Source organism: Protopterus annectens, chromosome 1.part2 (assembly GCF_019279795.1).
Source record: "Protopterus annectens isolate FY-2018-M chromosome 1.part2, PAN1.0, whole genome shotgun sequence".
NCBI classification, from domain to species: domain Eukaryota; kingdom Metazoa; phylum Chordata; order Ceratodontiformes; family Protopteridae; genus Protopterus; species Protopterus annectens.
The window spans coordinates 1188671421-1188694703 of record NC_056727.1 but is presented as its reverse complement, the minus strand read 5'-3'; positions in this window follow the sequence as shown (position 1 = coordinate 1188694703).

Sequence of the window (23283 nt, the reverse complement as noted above, 5' to 3'; positions counted from 1 at the left end):
AACAATTGTCTTCACATTTAGTCTCCAAAGGGAGCGTCACTATTCCCTACTCAAAAATGCTAAACAGCTTCCTTTCCAACAGACTAGCAAACTTCTACTTTTCTCCACAATCAACAAGCTATTCAATCTTACCTCATTTCCAGTTCTTGGCAGGAGACTCTTACAGTGTTCCTCAGTTTATAGCCTGTGATCACTTAGCTCTTCAGTTACACCTTTGCAAACACTTAGAGCTATGCTACAAGCCATAGCCTTTCTCATCCCTTAGATATGGGGAATCACTCCCTAATAAATTAAAAGAAATAGGCTCTTACAGAAAATTCAGATCTCATCTTAAAAGCCTCTGTACGTAAAGAGGCCTCATTTACTTGTTTCATTCATAACTGAAATCACATATTCTAAGCAGTACACTAATTCTAATCTGTTCAGTAATACATAGCTGGAGGGAAAAGTTTCAGTCCTACTCTAACATTCAGCATTACCACAGTACTCTCTAATACACTCCTTCTCTTTCATCATCTTCTCACTTATCTCAACCCCCACAGTTACTATTTTGCACTCAGCTCTTTTCTACTATCCCCTTAAGTTTCCTAACTTAGCTTGTACTACAATCAGTCTTACTGACTTTTAAAAATAATGTATATATGATCATTTTACTCATATTGTCCTCTAGCATTAGTCTAATTGGAACTTGCCAGATAGGTGCAATCACTGTTTGAATACTTTTATGCATGTATCAGTTATTCAGTTGTTTTATTTATTTATTTTGCATTCCTTCTTCACCTTCATTGGCCCAGCAGGCCATGGAGATAATTTCTCTATGCAGCATAACACGTTAAAATAAAATACAATACATAAATTCCTGTATTGAGTGATTTAAATGGGGATATGTATAGTCTGTCAATATCTGACTAATTGGCAGACAATTCCAGCTAAATTTCTAAAATCTTTAACAGTTGTATGATCTCAGCTGATGTTATACTCAGTAAGGGAGTACGGGGGTAAAGCCTACTACATGGGTGGTGTGAACAGCCTGCCCATCTCCCACTTCACCCTGGGGGTAAGACAGTCTTTTTAATCAAAAACTTTCACTTACATCATCTGTTGTGCCATTAGGACTGAACAGAAAGGACTATATCCAGAAGCTAATAGACATGTTTTGATGACAAGGCAAGAAAGTATACATATCTCAGAAAAGATAATAGAAATGACTTGAGAAGAATGCGGGTAATCAAACAATGCACGTAAAAGAATTCATTTAATGTAGTGAAACTGCTTAAGAAATACCTTGCTGTCACCCCAGAAGATGGAAGTTGAGTGTGTCTGAAAGAGAATATGGACTTGACCATTCCAGAGGTCGGTGGTGGACCTAATTTGACAGCAGTATTGCGCCTGTTTGTAGATAACACTTACACATCAGCAGGTTATGACTAACAGCAGTAAAGAAAAAGAGAGGAAAAAATAGATATAAGGTGGGGGTGGCCATGGACCTGTGACACAGGAAGAAGATGAGGTACTAATCTGAAGCAAGAATGAAGATATGGAAGTGCAAGGATAACAGGGAAAACTAAGACAAAGTGAGGTAATGCATTAAGGCACCAGAAAAGGCAGACGACTCTCTGGACATTGTAGGGAGTGGTATGGCCAATATGACATCAAAGGTGATGAAGTTACTAAGTAAATAACTAAAGAAATCCCATTACCAGTGTTAAGCATAGTTTAGGATATGGGTAGAATAGTTGCAAAAACAAAAAAGTATGTAGATAATTAGGATGTCTATAAAATTATTCAAGGCCTGTGTCAGCAATGATACAGAGGATTGGATCAACTCTCTGGACAACAAAAAGAAGATTGGTAACACCATTGCAAGACATTTAACATTATAAGGAAATGCATGAAATCTCAAAAAATAAATTACTATACTAAGTTATGATTTTAGTCCGTTTGTGCTGATGTTACATTTGCCTTAAGGCTCATACTTATTATCCGACCATATTTAACTACACAAGGACACTCCCAAGGTTTTATACCAATGCTCACCATTCATGCATATTGTACTACATGGACTGGTTAATTAGTCTGCCTGCAAGAAAATGTGATTTAGACACAGTATGACCACAGTGAGAAAGGCCTCATTATCAGTTCATTACCAAGTGCCTGACTAGAGCACTGACCCTGTTAAACCTGACCATGCTAGTATTTTCCCAAGCAGCCCATGCATCAGGCTAGCAAGAAACCCCCATACACACACACACACACACACACACACACACACACACACACTCACTCACTCACTCACATTCAGACATTCAGACACATATGCAAATGTGCAAATACTTCCAGACAGTCCAGCACACAGGACCCACTTTCATTCATCTACAAACAAGTAACTCCCACATTTGTTCACACTCACAGCAAAACCTCACCTATTGATTTGCACATACACTTCAACACACACACACCATTTCCTACCTAATCCTCGAGTGCAACCATCCAGGCAGACACACTCTCACAAACACACACACATTCATGCAGACTCATGTCCCTACAGAAATGCACACAGACAGTTACAGTCTGACATACCCTGTATCCCAAGTCTTCTCTGAACTTACCAGGACAATGAGTGTTCTCATAGGACTGATGGGTGATCACTGTGTTTTGACAATGATGACTTTTTTTTGTAAAGAAAAATGTTACTGAGCCAAATCATTCAAACAAGCAAATCAGGAGACACAGACATCTGTCAAGAGAGAGAGAGGTACAGACAGAGAGTGAGAGAGAAAAAAAGCAAATGGTTAATAAACGTTAGCTACTTCCTCAGTCTACTGCATTAGACATCAGCTTTATCTAGAGGACCACTCTTTGTGCTGAGGTGCGTGCAAGGGAATAAACTCAGCAGTAGAGTGGTCTACAAATTCTAAAGGCCTAAAATCATGTAGAAATCTTCCAAGCTAAGGCAGCTGCCTCACACTAAGCCTTTATGAAACCAGGATATATCTGAATAATTGTATGTATCTGTATATAAATATATTTTGCAATATTTTAACTTCTGTTTCTCATGTCAGTTCTCTTAATCTTACATATGTATTCATGGAGCATTTCCTCTAAACTATTCAGATTTTTTTCAGAATGTCCATATTTTTACCTCAAAAGGTCTGTTCCTCACAAAATGTGTGGGTTTCTGGCAAATCTGAGGATTGAAATTAAATAATGACATACATTTGACCTTCAGACATCATATCCTTCAGAAAGTGCATACTAAAGCAAATCCTGTTATTCAAGTAACTTTTTAAGTTTATGAGAACAATATTTAACATATTTTCCTATTTTGGGGCCTTTGCACCCCCCCCCATTATTTTAGGCTTTGTCCAGATTTGTTGAAGTTAGAAGTTGAGAGGTATGATCACAGTCAACAAACAAAAATTAAATTAATAAAAGTTAATAAAATAATAATAAAACAATGTTCCTACATTATCACCTGCAAAGCAAAGTTGAGGAAAGAAGACATGATGAATAAAGAAATTGGTTATTAATGTTCTGGAATCTTTTGCCAAGCATTTTCTAAGAGGCAATGATAAGAGCAAAAGCAATTAAAAGAATTAAATATACCTGAAAGTGAGACACCTGGAATTAACAAATCAAAAATCTAGAGATGGACAGCTCCTGTTTACACACTACACTTGCAGAAGAAGTGAAAGCAGAAAATGAGTCGAGAAAGCAAATCATGAGGCATGGTACCAGGGAGTGAGGAAACAGTAGACTCGGCCATGCTAGTCTATTTTTTGTCAGACACTCATATTCTGTTTCAGATATCTTTTTTCTAAGATAAATCACTTGATTTCATCAGTTTACTGTGAAGCTTTGTAATTCTACAGTCTATTTAAGGCACACCTGCTGTGTTATACTTTCTTCTTTTGATTAACAGTCTACTCACTGAATACCTGTGATTTCTCAAAGTGAAACAATAGCTATTAAATATGGTCTTTGGGGATTCTCACTTACCTTTATTAATATCCATTCCACAGTTTATTAAGTTTAAAAAACTTACTACATTTTGGAGCACAAGAGTTAATGCACCACAAAGTAAGTAAACTGCCTAACTTTTGAGCAAAAGCATTTTACTTCGATCAGCATTTTATAGCACAGATGGCACTGAACATCCACATTGGTGACTCTCCATAGCATCAAAAAAGCAGAAAATTAAAAGTGAAACATATAAGGCTGTACCATCAGTCAGGGAAAAGCTTGACTGGTTGAGGAGTCTTGCACTGATTTTCTTAGGACCCAGAAGGAAGGTGGGAAAAGGTGTGCAGAAAATCAAGCAGTCAAAGTCTTGCAGTAAAGCCTAAAGTCTGGTACTAAACCTTAGCATCTTGCATTAAATAAATCATTTGGGATGATTTTATCTAATGGGTTGTGACTGCAAATAAAGTAGTACTTAAAAAAAAAAAAAAAAGTGATACTACTTTTCCCAGGCAACATTCAGCTCCATCATGTTTGTGAACAGACAGTGGGGTGCTCGTGCAATTACATACTTCAGTTCAGTCTTAGCGTTACTCATGCTGTACCAGTGCAGTCTTATGTAGCTAAGTTTTTATTTCTATGTTTTGATTTTCAGTATTTTGGAAAGATGGGAAATGTGGATGTTCTAATTTCTCAGTATAATAATATGCTGCTCAAAGAAACATGCTACAATCAAATCAAGAACCAAGACAAATAACATCTTCACTGGACTCACTAAATCTCTGCAATCATTTAAAGGTGCATTTCCACATTTCTTGACATCATATATTTTTGAGATCCTCTAGTGCATTTTCCTGCAGAAATGTATGCCACTGATTTTGCAGTTTGCTAAATATTGTCATTATGTAAAGAAAATGCTCAGTCTCAGTCTTGAACCCACGCTAATGCTCCCAACTTGCAGGGCTTCAAATAGCCTGAATATAGTCGATGAGTTACAACAGACAGTTCATTGCCATTAGATATATTGTCAAACTATGTAAATAACCATTAGACCTCAGACCTCTCTGTATGCTCTGTATTTTGAATGGCCTAAATTATCTTAATGCATTTCTCCCTGAGGGCAGGAAGGATGCAGTCAGAGGTGGTCAAGAAAAGCAAACACATAAATCTGTTCTGGTAGCAGAGTTTGGTGGACTGTCAGATGAATAAAAGGTCTGAAGTAAAACAGAAACATAAATCAAACTAAGTACATTCTGTATGAGAACAGCTATAATGTGTTTCTTTAAACTTGGGAATATGCTTCCAAGTCAAAAGCATGTAAACGCATCTGATAAATTAATTCAAGGCGCACTTGAGTTTACATGCCTCAAACTTTTCTTACAGCATCTAAATGAAAAGTTGCACATTCCTTCTTACAGCATGTCATGACGCTTGTCTGGAAGAATTTTATATTTCATATAAGTTCTAATTTCAGGCAGTTGAGTTGCCCTTGAAACAACATGTTTGCACTGTTAACTACACCACAGTTACAGAACAAATATTGGAAAGAATTGTGATGTCACGATAGAAGTGCTTCAAGATTTGACAGATCATTTTAGAATCAGTCTACAATACCCTGCTGCCACCCCCCAATATCTATCTATCTATCTATCTATCTATCTATCTATCTATCTATCTATCTATCTATCTATCTATCTATCTCAGCCACCCAGAGTTGTGTATATTGGCTCTAGATTGCTGTCATTGTTGAAGTGACATCCCAACTCCATGTTCAAAAAAACTGGACTGAGGGATTTTTGGATGTACAAATGGATGGCTATATAAAGAGCTGTCTTGTTAAAAATTCGGATACTTTTACTTAATTTCCTGCACAGAACATGGAAGGTTCTAGGCAGAATTTGAGCACAAGATACATATCTCATTACTATAAAATGAGGAAGTCATGCAGATAAGGGATTTAGAGACCAGTTAATATTGTAAAATAAATGCTACATTACTAACAGCCACAGAACAAAATAAGCACAACTGACAGAAACTCTGCAAAGATGGTGTGACTCTGGCATAAAATCAGACCCACAAAGATGATGTGACACATGTATAAAATCAGACCCACAAAGATGTGACACGTATAAAATCAGACCCACAGAGATGATTTGACACATGTATAAAATCAGACCACAAAGATGATTTAATATGCATAAAATCAGAGCCGAAATTCACAGGTAGGTTTCACAGAGGATAACATACAGAAATATACAGCTGCAACAAACAGTGGCATTGCAGAACTACATAAAGTGCAACTCTCACAGAAGCACATTCTGACTTGGCTATTGTGTGGATCTGCTAGTTAAGGTGCCTGTGCTCCCAAAAGTAGCATGGATGGCATATCCACATTATCAAATCTGTTTTTCCCTTTGTTAGTACACTTACTACTTGGCAGATGATCTGCTCAAGATGGCACATCTGTATTTCCCATGGTGACCCTAATGTCATATACAAAAGCAGATATGGTAAACATACCACAGATATTAATGTGAAGTTCCAGCCCATGTTACTGAGTCTGGTTGTATATATTAACCTTTCTGCCACCATTAGGACCCTGGATTGCCCATTTAAATATTATGATTTGTCAACGGCAAGTCACTCTACGTCAAACTAGATGAATGGGCTGCCACTATTAGTGGCTCAGTCCACACCTGACAACTGGTGGACCGTAAGGAGTATATTAACAATAATAGCCTGATTAATTGCCCTTGCTATTGCAGTAAGTATAACTTAACACTAAGCAGCTCTGCCAGGGCTATGTTTACTTCCAATATTAAGTGTACAAGTTACCCACACCACTGAAACTACAGTGACCATGGAAAGTGTACCACTGTTGTTATCATGGTTGGCCTACTCATGATAATGTGTTAGGCTGCTCATCCTAAATGCACCTCATCATTCCATAGATGAGCTGTCCATGCTAATATGCATATAATGGCCCTACATGATACTTGTGCTGCTAGCATTAGGCAGATGTTTCGTGTCCACGGTTTTCCCACGGTAAACCTACTACTAACAGTAAGCAGGTGGATCTCCCATGTTAGTTCAAAACTGAAACTCACAGTAAGTCTACCTTAAACATAAAGTAGTTTAACTGCTGAGAACAGTACACCGAGGATGTTCATCTACCAACTACATTAGGTGAATGCTTTGTCCGTTTTTGCACATATCTGATGAGAAGTGCACCTACACAATTAGGCATAGCCTCCCATGCTAAACGTACAGGTGACAATAGGTAGAATGGCCTCCTAGGTTTTTCTTTCTTGGTTGTTCATAACAAATTTACCAAAAATATTAACATGGAGAGCCTTTCAATGTGATTGTGTATGGCCTGTCATGTTAAATCTACCAGACTTTGAGGAAAGGACAGAAGAGTTCCATTTATGTCTGCCCTGTTGGGGGTGGGCAAGTCTGGCTCAAGCATGGAGTTTCATCTACTAAACAGTACCTAATGCCATGTCTGAAAATTCCAGCAATCTTACAGCTAGACAGCTTTGTACAACCTGGGCATATACATTATCTCCGCCCTAGAGACCACTGCATTTTAGGAGAGGATGGATGTTTCTACAAAAAGCAGTCACCATCTATCCTTGACACATTTGCGCATAGAATAAGAATTGTTGAAAATGTCCACTTATGTTCCAAAAAGGTCAGAATTTTCAACATTGGCCAAGCTGTTTTGTTTTTGGACACATTTGACTATCTGTTCCTATAAAGCTGTTAAGACTGGCAGTGTGGAACCTGCTTCATCTAGTAATCTTAATGATTTAGGGATCAGCATGACCCAGGGTTTTTTGTTAAACTTAAGTCATTGTATTAAGAAGGTTTATTTTGTCCTATGTAATATACTGGCCATGGTGGCGCAGCAGTTAGTGTTGTTGCCTTACAGCAAGAGGTTCTCTGGTTTAAATCTCAGCTGGAGCACCTTCTATGTGGAGTCTGCATGTCCCTCCTGTGGTGAAGTGAGTTTTAAAGACATACAGGTAGGTGCATATGTGTGTGCCTTCTGTGACGTGCAAGTAGGTGTGTGTGTATGTGTGTGCCTTCTGTGAGGGCTGGGCTGGCAACTTGATACCATAAAATCACCACTGCCAATCAATCTGCAGACTGGTGATCTGCTGTGGTGACCCCTAAATGGGAAAAGCCAAAATACATTGCTATTTTGTTCTACATAATATTTAAAAAAATTTCCTTTATATGACTGAGTTGTATGGTTGTCTCTTGTACATTTTTTGGTAGGACCATTTCTGGGGTACAGTAACCCACAGTGTTGATATACTACTACCCACAGTCAGGGGAATTAGAAAGAGCATAGGTGGTGTTTCACCTGCATAGTGTATGTTATTGGCATATACTCTGATCAATTAAAGTTTTATAAGCTGTATTCGGTTTTATAGATATTGGGGCGCTTCAGAATTACATTGCACTTGAGTTGTCATACTTCAAATTGCATATCTATACAATTGTAGATGTATATATATAGATTTACCTTTACATAGCTGAAAATCACTCGTGCGATTGCTCATATGAGCGAATCCTATGCACGAAACTCAAAACAGCGACAGTTTCCGATGTTCGAAAATCAGCAAATCGAAAAGCAGATTCGCTGATTTTCAAACACAAAAGTCAAATATGAAGTGTAATGCAGGGGGGCAAGCCCCCCTGCACCCCCCCACTTTAATATACTAACTCCGAGATCGTACTACAATGGGGAAAGGGTCCATTTTCCAATCCCCACTATAGTGCAATCCGCACCCACAGTGCGGAATCTGCAATGAATGAATGTCACTGTGCATTCGCTCATTGCACATTCAAAGCATTTTTTGTTCGACGTTTGGGAACTTTGCAAACATCCTTTCGAACATCTGTCATTCGCCTGTGTACAGAACGCACATATGAAGGTAAACCATATATACCACAGACCCTAAAAGACAGACAAAATCTAGGCTTCCCTAAAATGCGGGGAATAATTTTTCACAGTTTAATTTGTGAAACTTGGAATTCTTGGAATTTAGAAACTCCATTACAATGACAGAGTTTAAAACTAGTTTTGATAGTATCCGGATGCTATGAAATTTGAGAAAGCTTGCATACTGATGGGTTATTGACAGTCTTTTTAGGCCTGAGTTAGCAAATTCCTGCATATGAATTTATGTGCCTGCACGCCTTTGCATGTGTTCACTTTACATTATTGCAACCAAGGCTGGAAAATGCTAATGATGTATGTTCAGTTAGGGAAGCCAGCCCATATGTATGGGGTAATCAGCTGTCTTAGCAATGGATATATAGATAGCAAGAACCTATTAACAGTGAAAACAAAACAAAGGCATATTGCCCTTGTTCAAGATACATGATGCAGGCTACCACCTAGAGAATATATAGGGTCTGTGAATCTACATGCAGACCAGAAAAACATATGGCTAAATAACTACTGTGTAGCTTTAATAAAGTTACACTTATCCTGCATGTGTTAGTTATAAAAGCAACTGCACAGTTTCCCTAAATATGGATGCCAAAGAACTGAGGCGTGAAGAAGCTAGTACACAATGTTACAAAAACATGGAAGCCTCCAAGACCTCATGGAAGAATTTATGTATAATATATACAGGAATGATTCCATAAATAAAATTTTAGTAAGGAATTTGCTACTTGTCTGGAGACCATGGAATGGCAGTTATTTGTTTAAAGATTTAGTAAGGTGTTACAGTTTTGGCATTCAGGGTCAGTAAATATAAAAGATATGGTGGTCTGCCATAGGGGACAAAAAAATATTAAAACAATACAACAATGAACACTTGTAAAACAATTACTGTTCTGGTATGCATGAACAGGCGTACAGAAACAAAAATAAGCAGCTTGAAAATGATAGGAGTATTGGCATCTATGAATTCTGACAGAGCAGAATGCATTCGTCACGTATTATGCATACCAGTCTCAATCACTGCAGACACAGTATGGTGGGGGGACCATCCAGAATGCAAGGGCAGATGCTTACAGATATATTCTTAACAGCTTATATAGAGGGATGGTGACAGTTAACACTACCATACGGACAGACTGATGTCAATCAAATTGATGGCCGTCCTGCTTCCACACTATATTACTGGGGGCAAACTATTTTTAAGGTGACTCAGAAACAAGATCAGGTACAGGGTAGGGTATCACCTCAAAAAGCAAGAAACAATCCAAAATAAAAGAGGTGAATACGCCACAACTATCGAAGCAAACCAGGTAGACAAACGTAGAAATAAAACCCTTTATTCGAAAACTAAGTGCTTTCACGTCACATAGAACGCTTCATCAGACTTTAACAGAACAAAGAAAACTCAAACCATTTAAATGTATATAATGCACCAATAAAACACCTTTTCCATGTCACGTGTTTCACATAAAGTTACATCATTTACTTTAAAAGGCACAAGAGAAAAAAAAATATATATATATATATTAAATACGTATAAAAAAAAATATATATATATATATATATATACAAGAAATATACATAAAAACACATATAAAAACACACTAAGCATATAAATATACTATATAACTTAATGTTTAAATGGCCTATCTAATAAAAAAGGTTTCAATGATAACTTGAGACCATGACCTTTATCAGCAGCTAGCTTAATTATCCACCTGGCCTACGTTCTTTCTGTTTTATTACCAATATTGCCTAACCTCTCTGTCTCTAACAACTGTCCTACAACCATGAACCTGTTGAAAAGAAAGGAGATAGAAGAAGGGTAGTTATTCCTTTTACTAATAACAACACATCCATTGTCGATATTATTATGAGACATTGGAACATCCTGCAATTGGATGATGATATTAAGGATTTAGTTGGTGAGAGACCGGCCTTTAGTTATAAAAATACTAAGTCCCTCAAACGTTTGCTTTGTTATGATAAGGTACCTATGAATAAGGTTACTTCACAGAGGAAGGGCACATATGCCTGTCGTACTTGTAATCAATGTGGATATGTAATGAATTCCAATGTATTTATACATCCAGACACTGGGGTCAGATATGAATTCAATGAATATGCAGATTGTAGATCGAGGAATGTGATTTATTTGGCTTCTTGTAAGAAGTGTCAATGTTTCTATGTAGGTAAGACTAATAGGACATTGAGGGAAAGAGTTAGGGAGCATCTTTATGCTATCCACAGGGAGAATGAGGGAAATGCCCTGGCTAAACGCACTCTGCAGAATGACATTACACATGTATTTAGATTCATGGTTATAGGACAGTTGTTAGAGACAGAGAGGTTAGGCAATATTGGTAATAAAACAGAAAGAACGGAGGCCAGGTGGATAATTAAGCTAGCTGCTGATAAAGGTCATGGTCTCAATGATAAGTTATCATTGAAACCTTTTTTATTAGATAGGCCATTTAAACATTAAGTTATATAGTATATTTATATGCTTAGTGTGTTTTTATATGTATTTTTATGTATATTTCTTGTATATATATATATTTTTTATACGTATTTAATATATATTTTTTCTCTTGTGCCTTTTAAAGTAAATTATGTAATTTTATGTGAAACACATGTGACATGGAAAAGGTGTTTTATTGGTGCATTATATACATTTAAATGGTTTGAGTTTTCTTTGTTCTGTTAAAGTCTGATGAAGCGTTCTATGTGACGTGAAAGCGCTTACTTTTCGAATAAAGGGTTTTATTTCTACGTTTGTCTACCTGGTTTGCTTCGATAGTTGTGGCGTATTCACCTCTTTTATTTTGGATTATTTTTAAGGTGACACTCAAAGTGAAAAGCCACACATTAAGCCTTAGTAAGTTACCAGTGGTCAGCATGTGGGTGGGTGGCATGGATATGGCGAAATATAGGAATTGTGCAGCACAGATCCCCCATTTGTGTAGCCTCTAAGGAGCCCTGGAAGGAGCTTTGTTAAATATTGACACTGGTAAGGGACACTTTGGATAATTCCAATTTAACTTATAACACTTCTCATTGCATACATGTGATGTCTTTTGACAAGAAAAGACTTATCTGAACTATGCTTGCACTTAAAATGCTAGTCATTTGAATTCAGAACACTGAGTTGATTTAGATATATACCTACATGTAAAGTGATAAACATAAAGGGCTGAATTCAAAATGGTTACCATGATATGTACATGTGGCAAGCAATTCGAATTCACAGACAGCCCTACCACGGTGCTGCAACAAGAAGAAGTGCAATGCCACATATGTCTGTCACTCTGACCTACCACAAATCCCAGTGATTTATTCTAGGGGTAAGGCAAGAGCTAATAAGCCATGTTCTCTCCCTCAGAAATGTGTTCGGTAAAGCATTTACACACAGAATCGCTCAGATGCATAAGTTGCATCAGCCACCCATGTTAATGACCACAGACAAAAGCTTGTGCTCACCTAATCACCTTAGAGGCAACTGCTTGGAAATTTAGCAAACTGGTAGTGTATAGGAGGTGTGTGTTTGTGGGGGGGTGGGGGCTGCCATGTCTCAACACTCTCCTAAACTAATGAGCAAATCCTGCAGCATTGAATGGGGAACACTAGACACCAGAGTTAACCCTTTATGCATGCACATAAAATTAATTACACACAGTTGTGCAGCATAAAACGCATGGAATATGGGGAACACTAAACACCAGCGATAGTGCTTTGCATCCTGCCCTAAAGACCCTTAGAACAATTCAAGTCCTGTACCTATAGCAGTCACTCATGGCTTGGGAGTTCTTGTAACTCCACAGATGCATCTAAAATATTACAAAAGTCTTTGAAAAAAAATTACAGTAAGAGGAAGGGGGTCAGAGTCCAAGCTCTAAACCCTTGACACAGAAAGCAGCAGCTTTAACCCACTATTTTAACAGATAAGTTAGCACAGTACTTTTTGTTTAGTAACACAATTAGCTTTAACTACAACAGTTTGTGAGTTACAAGGAAAGGGCACCTATAAGAAACAACGGTGGGAATATCCTGTAAACTCAGGGACAGACAGTTGAGTGGGATGGGCTGTGTCAATGTTAGGGGAGGCATTGGGAGTGGAGGCTTTGGGACAAATGTGGAGGTTTACTACATGACACGGGAGTTTTTTAAATATGATTCAAGTCACTTAAAAAGTTAATAAACCAACAAGTCTAGCATCGTGATACAGTTTCTGAACAAAATGAAATATGAAACTGTAATATCTGGCATTATTGACCAATTTACAAGGGGCACAGAAAACAATAAGAGACATCAGGGATTTTTTGTCAACTCAGGGGTAGGTAAGGGGTATGTTGGTGTGTGTGTGTGTGTGTAAGAGTGAAGTGGCATGTATAATAGATGAGCCAACGCAATGCATAGACTGTCAGTGGTAACTACCACGGGAAAGTGCTGATTTGCACACATGGTAGTTAATAGTGATTTACAGAGATGCAAATTAGCCAATAATGAGGTGTTTTTGTTTTTTTTATTGCAGTTAACATGTCTCTAAATCTCAGTTTCTCATGTCATGTAAACACTTTCCTTTTGGCCTGGGAATGTAATCTTTACTTGAGTAGTCCAGAGTACAATCCAAAATGTAAGATACTATGCTGTCAAGAGGAACTGTGTGTTTACAGCAACAGTAGAATCAAACTTGCAGAATAAGTGTGAAAAGAGTTTCTTCCTATGAGGAAAAGATCTTTAAGGTTCCAAGAAGAAATCTTTATCATGGTTAAAGAATTTCAAAGCTACAATAATCTTAGTTTAACTTAGAGTCAGAAGATAAACCTTACAATAAATGAGCAAGTAATGCACTTGTGCGATTAACAATGTGGAGCATAAATCCATTGTAACAGACCAGTAAAAAATAAACTCAAACCCACTACAGCAATACCAAATCAAATCTGGACTCAACAGGATTTTTCTCCTGTACAACGTAATAAATAAGCAGCTGTCTACTAACTTTTAGACAAAAATAAACAGAATGGAAGCATCACAGTGAGATTTACATAGTATTATTATGGCCCTACCCTACCTCAGACCTGTGGTTTGTGTTACATTTAATTACTGTACTTAAGCAATTTGTTACTTTCCTTTTTAAGCAGTCTGCAGTTTTTTTTCACAGTTAATTAGTGTAAGTTTTCTTTGTGTATTTTGGCTACTTGGTGGACCAGTTACTTTTTTTTACATGATGAATATTTCAGTAACAAGAAATCTAATAAAAATAACTCAAAACATATTTACTTCAAAAGAAAGATAATCTCCAAACCAACAACGGATGACAAAAGTACATGACCTCACAATGAACATATTTTAGGGGACAGTAGCTGATTTCTAACAAGGGCCCTGTGTATGGCAAACACTAGGATGGTATTATAGAGCTGGAACACAAAGGGTAAATATATCCTTTAACTGCTGTATTATTTTTATAGCACTATTTTGTTCATATTTAACTTAGCCTGAAGATTTTTCAGACAGCACTCATAATATTAGAAACTATTTTTGGACATTCAGACTAATTAAAATTTCAGCTACTCTCACATTAACATAGGGATTGTCATGCTAAATATTCAGCAAGTTATTCATTTAAAGTAAAAATTGTACATATTCAGGCTATTCATTTTAATTTTAAATTCCAGTACTGTGCATTTTAATGCCACAAGTATTGGTATACAACTAAACAGGATTAATTCCGTCATCTCACACTGACAGGTTTTGAAATGTAAGGAGATTATGCACTTTGGGGCCTGTGTTTTAAACGGTGTGGATTAATGGAAAGATACTGAGCTTTAAAAAAGCTAGATAGAGAGAAAAACGCCATCCCTGGAAATCTGCCCCCCCCCCCCCCCCTTCAAGCTCAGCTTGAATGTTCTGAAACTACAGGCAAGGGGCTTAACTAGCTTACAAGTCTTGGGACGTGAATAAAATTAGACACGTTATGCCCTTATCTGATTAGAAAAGGAAAAATAAATGCATATTTTCATTCATTTAATTCTCAGAAGAGACATTCCAGGAATCTGCAGTGCTAGCAGCAATACTGCATTGTAGAATTCAAAACAGGTTTGACAACACAGTAAGAAGAATGTAGTACTTGCAGATTCTCCCTGCTCGTTATGGACTAGAGGTATATATATATATATATATATATATATTGTTAAACTACACAGCAGTGAACTCTATGAATTATCAATGCTCCACAACATTGACGACTTGTATGCTGACCGAACTAGTAAATATCCCAATTTACATGCACCTGTGACTGAGAAGTGCTGCAACGGTGTTGATGGGAGTGAGGATTCTCTTGTATTTAGCATATAATCTTTACTAAACAATACGCATTATGTAGTATTTACACACTTTTAAACACTTGCAAAAAGTATTTATCCCCTTTGTTTACAATGCCTGCTTATAAAAATGTCTGAGGTTTAATATTTCTACATACTTTATGATTTAGTTATCTGTTTTAAGAGTAAGTAACTCCAATCTTAGGATCACATATCACAGGTGACAGTAATGGTGCTAGACCTGTTCCCAGTCCTTATAAGCATCATTACACCTGGAAGATAATGTTTGTCTTTTTGCTGATAAAATACTGCTGTGCAAATTGTTACATATTAACAAAAAGGTGTAGGATGGATGAGACGCATTTCTGCACAACTGGCGGAATGATTTAAAGAACGGCAGCTTAAAAATGAATGAAGAATACATAGCAGATGCACAAACTCAGGAAAGACTTTCAAAAATGGCAGTGCAGCGGAAAATTGATGATAAATTTGTCATATCGTAATATACAAAGTACACAATCGATATGTGAGCAGTAAGGAATGCTGGTTGGCTGGCATTATACACATGTAAGCAAAACCATGTGTGGAAAGTTGAAATACACCAAGCCATGGAAATTGCACATGTCAAGCCATACTTTTATTTAGTGAAACATCAAATCAAAGTAAAAATAAACTGGTTTGGTATTTCCCTAAATAGCATGTTATTTGCCATCTGCCATTTCTGTGGCTTGTTGTAGTGCAACATTCCACACACCAACTGTTTTGCTTACAAGTGATCGAACTTTTAGTGTGGTGCCCTCTGTATGGTGATTGGTATTATACATACAAAGAGGAATACCTAGTACCAACCTATGAACCTATGGATGGGAGAAAGGAAATTCACCCCGGGGATCATGTCAGTTGCCCTGCTAGATAGGGGTCCAGGGAAGTAAATAGTGTGGGAAGAAATAATCAGGGAATTGTTATGGCTAGGCTTGTATAGGCCCTAGGGCCAATAGCCTAGTACCAACCTATGAGTTTTCACTACAAAACAGACAGTTACTATTCTTATGTAAAGAAACTGGGTATGACCCCATCTAGCACATTCTGTGCGCACCTGATGACTGCATCTGTCTAAAAAATGAAAGCTGTGTATTTCCCATAATGTTAGAGCATCAGGATCCATGTCTGCCCAATTCTGTCATAGGACCAGTTGCCACAGGAGCCAGATACTATCCCTTCATACCCTCAATGCTTCACACACTTCCGTACTTCTCAATATCAGGTTTGCCTGTGCCATATTTATATATATCAGCTAGGTCTCCCCATAGTGGTGATTCTAAATGGAAAAGGGAAGGCTGCAGGTATGTTGAGGTGGGCAGACACAGATCACGAATATCTAAATTTATGTTAAGTACTTAATTATTGCAGTCTGCTCACCTCAATAGTACAACATGGTCCCCAGCTACTACTATTAGGTGGTTTCATGAACAAATACCACAAAACAATTGTGGCTCTGAAGGTAAACCTAGGTTTGTAGAATACATCCAGCTTGTATCACTTTGCAAATATGTAAGTGAAGCTTGTATCACTTCAGCATAAATGTCATCAATTGATGAATTCATAAAATAGATTAGCAGCCTTTTGGAATGTGCCTTCAGCTTGCATGAGAAGGTTGTGTTGCATTTATAGTAGCAAAAGGTAATCGGTTCAAATAGCCATCTGGATAAAGCTACCTTAGATACCTTCAGGCAACAACTACACGGAGCATAGGGGAAAAAAAGTTGGCCTTCTTTTGATTGTCCTGCATTCTCTGCAGATAAAATTTTAATTGCCTGTGAACATCCAGATAGTGCAAATTACAGTTTTGTACCTACCATAAATGTAAATGTTCGAGTGCTAATACAGCTGCAGTCATAACAGATGGGTTCTCCTGCCATCAGGCGGGTCCTCAGTCGGCCGAATTCCAAAGTCTAGGTCCGGCGTCGGTTGTCGTCGCTTCTTCCCTGACGTCAGTGCGACAGGGGTATAAAGGAACCAGCCGATGCCATTTTCTTCAGTTTTTCTTGCCCCAGATGTCAGGTGCCCCCAGAAGGAAGGCAATAATAAATTAGTGTGATAATGCAGTGCTATATAATCAAAATACAGTAGTTGCAAGCAAATACATCATAAATGAAAACCCCAATCAGGTTGTATGAGGATGTGTTAGCCTATAGGCCTGTCCCAAGAGGGGAAGGAGGGAGGGAAACCTGGACTGCAGCTGTATTAGCACTCGAACATCTACATTTATGGTAGGTACAAAACTGTACTATGTTCATCGTGCATACAGCTGCAGTCATAACAGATGGGTAGAATCCCAAAGCTAAGAAAGGGGTGGTGGGCACTAGTTGGAACTAGGAGGAGCCAAAATGCCCTGCAAGACTGCAGTGGCAAAGCCTGCTCTAGATTTGGAGTATAATGGTAGGTTGTAGTGCTTGGAGAAGGTATGCACAGAACTCCAAGTGGCTGCTTCCAAAATATCCTTGGTAGGAACTCCTCTGAGGAAGGCTGCAGAGGTGGCTGTGGCCCTGGTGGAATGAGTTCTAATGCCTGTAGGAACAGTTTTGCCATGAAAGGAATAGCAAAAACGTATGCAGTGGGCTATCCATTTTGAGATTGTCTGTTTGGAAATTGGCTTCCCTTGAGCTCCTACCGCATAGGCCACAAAGAGCTGTTCTGATTTTCTGAAAGGCTTTGTTCTGTCCAAATAATAACGCAGCTGCCTGTGGATGTCCAAGGAATGTAGTAATCTCTCCCCTTTGTTTTGAGGATTAGGATAAAAAGTAGGTAAAAGTATGGCTTGATTTAAAGCTACCCTGGATACCACTTTAGGCATAAAGGACGGGTTGGTTCGTAAGGAAACTCTGTCCTGATGGAAGATGATAAAAGGCTGGACAGCCATGAGAGCCTGTAGTTCTGAAACTCTATGAGCTGAGGTGATAGCCAGAAGGAAAGCTGTTTTTCAGGACAAATACTGCAAATCTGATGAGGCAGCTGGCTCAAAAGGAGGCAAGGTCAATTTTTCCAGAATGAAATTAAGATCCCAAGCAGGTATTGGTTGTTTCCTTGGAGGCCTTAAATTCTTAGCCCCTCTGAGGAACTGTCTTAAGAGAGGGTGAGAGAATAAAGGTGGATCAGTGTTGTATTCTGCCGAAATGGCTGAGGCAGGTATTTTGATGGAGGAGAAAGAAAGTCCACTGCTTAGCAGTTCAGCCAAATATTGTAGTATTTGAGGTAAATACAGTTTTCCAGGATCCTGCTCCTTTTTCTCATTCCAGACACAAAAACGTTTCCATTTTGCAGAGTAAGCTTTTCTAGTTGATGTCCTTCTGGCCTCCAAAATGACATCCTGCACCTCCTTGGAGAGTAGGGCCTGTTGAGATGCTAAGGAATCTTCCATGCGGCTAGATTGAGTGTTTTTAGCTGGCTGTGAAGAGTTTTGAAACTGTGCTGAGTCAGAAGAAGAGGCATTAGAGGCAGGGTCCATGGTGGGGAATGCGTCAGGCTCCTCAGGAGTTGGTACCAGTGTTGCCTTGGCCAGTCCGGAGCAATGAGAATCATCTTTGGTCTGTCTGCTTTGGTCTTTAATAGAACTTTGGGCAGCAGAGGAAGAGGAGGGAAGGCATAAACTGTCATTGATGTCCAACTGAAAGAAAGAGCGTCCACTCTCCAGGCCTTTGGATGGAAGATCCTTGAGCAGAATTTTGTCAATTGGTGATTTTTGTGGGAGGCAAAGAGATCTATGTCTGGCCTTCCCCATTATTGGATTATTTCTGTAAAAACTTTTGGATGCAATTTCCATTCGTGTGGATCTGTCATATTCCTGCTTAGGTTGTCTGCCAGCGTGTTTTCCTTGCCTGGCAAGTACTGTGCTTGTAGTTCCATTTGTAAGGCCATGGCCATGTTCCAAAGTGACATGGCCAGTCTGCATAGGGGGTAAGAATGTGTTCCCCCTGTTTGTTTATGTACCACATAACTGTGGTGTTGTCCGTTCTTATCAATACTTGACCTGGTTGTAGAAGGTCCTTGAAAGCTATAATAGCATTTATTACTGCTAGCATTTCTTTTTGATTGATGTGAAGGTGCTTTTCTTTTTGGGACCACTTGCCCTGAATGCACCGATCTGTCATGTGCGCCCCCCAGGTGTAGTCCGAGGCGTCTGTTGTGATGACTTGATTTGCTTGAGGCTTGCTGAATGGAAGACCTGTGTTTGATTGACATGCTTGAGCCCACCACAGAAATTCCTTTTGCAGACATGGAATTAGTGGTATTATTGTTTCCAAACTGTGGCTGTGTTGAGACCATATGTTTTTCAGGTACCATTGTAGTTTCCTCATGTGCAGCTTTGCACATGGGATTAGTAAGATGCAAGATGCCATGAATCCCAGAGCCTGCAGGATTTTCCTTGCAGTCAGCCTGGTACAATTTGCTAGTGTTCTGAAATATTGTATTAGTTGCCCCTGCTTCTCTGGCGTGAGGTAGGCCATCTGGGTGTTTGTGTCCAAATTGGCACCCAGGAAAATTATCTTCCGAGAGGGTATTAGCCTTGATTTCTTTTTGTTGACTGTGTATCCCAGAGATTTCAATAACATTATTACGTAAGCCAGATGTTTTAGAAGAATGTGCTTGCTGTCCACTTGGATCAGGCAGTCGTCCAAATAGGGGTATATTTGTATCCCTTGTAGTCTGCAGTATGCAATTACTGATGCCAGGCATTTCGTGAATACTCTGGGTGCAGTAGATAAGCCAAAGGGCAATGCAGAGAATTGATAATGGGTTGAACCTGCAAGAAATCTGAGGTACCTTCTGCAATTTTGTCTGATTGGGACATGCAGGTATGCCTCCTTGAGGTCCAATGTTATCAGCCAAGACTCCTTGCCCAGCATGGGAAGAAGTTGCTGTAGAGTGAGCATCTTGAATTTTGGTACGAGTAGAAATGTGTTTAGGATGGATAGGTCCAAAATAGGTCTCCAATCTTTTCCCTTCCTTGGCACCAGAAATAGCCTGGAATAAAAACCTTGACCTTGTTTGTGCGTAGGTACCTCTTGAATAGCTTTCATGTTTATGAGATCTGTAATTTGTTTTTGTGCCTCTGCCCTTTGATTGTGTGGCAGGTTTGGCATGCCTCTCATCTTTGGAAGGGTGTGAAAATGGAATTTGTAGCCTCTGTTTATAATGTCCAGGATCCATTTGTCCTTTGTGACAACATGCCAGTTTTTTGAAAATAATGCCAGCTTTCCTCCTAAGGGGGCTGCCATTTGAAACCTGGTTGGCATGCAAAGGGGAAAGTCATTGGGTTTGCTTTCTGAAAGATTGCGAGTTGTCCTCACCACCTCTTTGTGTAGGGGCTTGCCATTGTCTGCCTCTATACGATCCTTGGGATTGTCCTCTGCCCCTCGGGCGCCTGTATTTGCCTCTTTGGGGTCTGTCTGTGGCAGGAAAGGACCAGTTTTTGGAAGGCCAATTTCTACTAAAACATGGGGGTTGAACCTGTAGAAATTCTTTCACAGTTTGCATTGATTTAGCCTTTTCTTCCATTTTCCTTAATACCTCCTCAGCATTAGCACCAAATAGTACATCCTTTTGAAGTGGGGCATCTAGTAATTTAGCTTTGACATGATCAGGCAAGGCTTGTTCCTTGAGCCAGGCATGCCTACGTATGACTGATACTGTAACAGCAGCTCTACATGAGGCCTCTAGAGCATCAAAACCACATTGTAAGGTATGCTTACCCACTTGTTCTGCACTATGCATCAAATCCTGCAACTCCTTCAAGTCTGGTTGTTCAGGTTGTGACATTTTACTCTTCAATTGTGATAACAAAAACTGTTGGTATTTTAGCATATGAAACTGACAGTTTAAGGCCCTCATGGATAAGGTAGCCGAGGTATATACCTTTTTTCCCCACCTTTCTAAGGAACTGGAATCTCTCTCGGAGGGCAATGGATTTTTGGCAATGGAGGCCTTAACTCCCTTGAGGCCCTGTGAGATGGTTTCTGGGTCAGCAGCATGGCTTTTGTAAAGAAATTGGTGAGAGTCAGGAACCCTGTAGTACCCGTCAGGCTTAACTGGAGCTGGGGGTAGAGAGTCCGGATTAAGGCAGGCCTCCGAGTAAACATCATCTAGTATGTCTAAGACAGGAGGTATAGCCAGAGGCCTATGCTGAGGTAACAAGAGAAATTCCCTGAGCCTTTTCTTGGAATCTGAATAATCCTGGCCTTCCCAGTGTAAGTGTTCCCTTAAGGTATGCAAAGTTTCCCCAAATGAGTAATCCTCAGGGGGGGATACAGAAGGGATGGACTCCTCCGCATCAGAGTCTTCAAAAGGGGAGTAAGAATGTTCCTCATCATCAGAGTGCTCTGAAATAATGGAGCCCTGGTCAGAGGAGGGGGACTCTTCCTCCACTCTGGGCCTTTTGTCCGGTGGGGGCTGAGAACCTCTGATTAGAGTAATTAAATCCTCAGCCATTTTAAGCATCTGTTTCTTAGGCATGGGGCCTGTAGATGGGCCCTGTGTAGCTGGTCTCTTAGGGTGCAAGGATGCTTTAGTCTTTGTGAAAGCCTTGATAGAGAAAGAAGAGGAAGGTCTGAAGACACCTTGAGTGGAGGTGGACCTGTCCACATTCTGAGTTTCAATGCCAAGAGTGGCTTCGGTATCTGTAGTCGGGGTGTGGGCCGAGGAGCCTGCAACCTCGGGCACAGGAGACACCATCAAAGAAGTGTCGTCGGTAATCAGGGGCTGCGTAGGCACCTCGCTGAGAACCGGACCATGTGTAGTCTGCTTTGGCGTGGTGTTGGTAGAGGCTGCGGACCTCGTGTGTCGGTCCTTGCCTTTGCGTTTTTTAGACAAAACCGGAGTCGGAGTATCCGATGACATAGTATAGTTAAATGCTTTCCCAAAATAATGCTGGGCGAACTCCGCCCGACGCTTAATAGTGCGTTTGTTGAATGTAGCACAAAAGCGACAGACCGAGACGTCGTGGTCTGGGCCTAAACAAGGTATACAGAGGGAATGGAAATCCTTATGCGGTAATTGCTTCCCACAAGAAATACAATTATTAACTTTGTCTGACATCGGTCTGAGGCAAGAAAAGTTTCCCCAATGGGGTACTTAGCTTTTAAGAAGACTTCGGTTTCCAAATTTCGTAATTTCAGGAGCTGGCCGACCGGCACTTGCAAACTGCTTCTGCTTCGGGCACTGCGCGGCAAGAAAGACTGAAGAAAATGGTGTCGGCTGGTTCCTTTATACCCCTGTCGCATTGACGTCAGGGAAGAAGTGACGACAACCGATGCCGGACCTAGACTTTGGAATTCGGCCGACCGAGGACCCGCCTGACGGCAGGAGAACCCATCTGTTATGACTGCAGCTGTATGCACGATGAACATCCTGTATTCTCCTTCTTTAGACAGCTGTGAAAAGAAAACTGGGAGGTTGCTATAAATCTGAGTGTGTGTGTGTGTGTGTGTGTGTGTGTGTGTGTGTGTGTGTGTGTGTGTGTGTGTGTGTGTGTGTGTTGGGGGGTAGCTGAGATGACAAGGCCTGAAGTTCAGATAACCTTTGCCAAAAATAATGGCTACCAAAAATAGTGTCTGGTAAAAATAAAAATAATCTCTGAGGTCTGCACTAGCAGCAGACTTAAATGGACAAGAGATTTAATTTCTCTAAAACAAAGTATAGGTAGGATCAAGGAACAGGTTCACTGAATGTTGGTCTCAATAAGATGGCACCTCTAAAAATAAATTGCAGAGAAGCTAGAGATGATGAGTTTAGGCCTTGACGAAAATTAAATACTGGTTATAAATGAACCATTGACATTGAACAGTTTGGTCCCTTATCAAAGATATTCACGGAGAAATGAAGAACTGTGAGCAGAGATACCAAATAAGGGTTCACTCCTTGCTTCACTGCCTATTTGGAAAATTTTCCACTTGCCTTTATAGACCTTCCAAGCCATATGTTTGGGCTACGGTGAAGATCTGAAGAATCCATGTGGTTATTTTTGAAGAACTGAAGGTCCAG